This window comes from Halyomorpha halys, unplaced genomic scaffold (genome assembly GCF_000696795.3).
Source record: "Halyomorpha halys isolate HHAL.00 unplaced genomic scaffold, Hhal_1.1 Scaffold1513.1, whole genome shotgun sequence".
Classification (NCBI taxonomy): domain Eukaryota; kingdom Metazoa; phylum Arthropoda; class Insecta; order Hemiptera; family Pentatomidae; genus Halyomorpha; species Halyomorpha halys.
Window position 1 is genome coordinate 100,069 of NW_027110556.1, and position 1,386 is coordinate 101,454.

Here is a 1,386-nt window from a genome sequence, read left to right on the forward strand (position 1 = left end):
AGTTGTTACTAAGTTAATGATAATAAAAAAATTAAGATTAAAACAAAGATTCTTTGCACATTTTTTTATACAGGTTTATTTTTACTTTCATTCATGTCTGTTATCCTGTTTGTTCTTGGATTTCAAAAGGACCTTAAATTGAGGTCAAAACGTTGGTGCAATAATATAAGTACCATTGATTAATATTGTTCACGTCTGACAACAACACCCTTACTCCTGACAATATTTTCCTCATATTGATCCAAGATCAACTATAAAAAAAATATTTAAAAATAGGATTGTATTTTCCATTAAGCTTTTGATCGAGTCTGGCATCCAGGTCTGCTCTATAAACTTCTTCCATTCCTGCCCCCAACATATTTCCTTATAATCCGCTCCAACCTCACTGATAGAACCTTTAATGTAAATCATAACCTAGCCTACTCATCTCTCTTTTCTCAGTCCGACGGTGTTCCTCAAGGTAGTATCTTAGGTCCCATTCTTTATACGGTTATACAGCTGACATCCCAACCCACCCTAACACAGTGCTAACAACATACGCTGATGACACTTGTATACTTTCTGTAAACAACGACCCAACTAATGCATCACAAACACAACAGGCACACATAACATCTATTGAAGAATGGTGTAAAAACTGGAAATCAAAATAAATCCTGAAAAATCCCACCAGATCACCTTTACTCTCCGTCGTAAACCTCTGCCCTCCTGTCCTACAGTATCCTTTCTAGATACACCACTAACACCTGTTGAACAGATTCGATACTTAGGACTCCATCTTGACAAGAGACTTACTTGGAATCTGCTCGTAGATTCCGATTGCTACAACACTTACTTGACAAACGCTCTAAACTTCGCATTCATTACAAAAAATTAGTATACACTACAATAATCAGACCAATATGGACATGGAATTGAGCTCTGGGGCTCCACCAAACCATCAATTTCTTCCCCCATCCAATCGTTACAATCCCAAATCCTACGTAAAATCCTTGATGCTCCTTATTACGTCACAAATAAACTCATTCATAAAGACCTTAACATCCCATTCGTTGCAGATTTGACCCAAAACAGATATACGTCTTTTTATTCCAAACTCCTTAACCATCCTAACCCATTAATTCTTAATCTTTCATCCTTAACAATCCCTGATAATCCTCCGAGGCGTCTGAAAAGAAGATGGCCACGGGACCTTCTAATTTAAATTAATGCTTGAAGGACCACCAATGGGTGGTTCCTTCCCAAGATTTTCAAGTGTATATGAAACATACTACATATTTACCTATTGTATTATTTTGTACAGTTGTAAATTACAATAAATAAATAATTTAAAAAAAAAAAGTATTTTCCATTAATGAAGACTTCCTTCTATATCATAAAAAATTC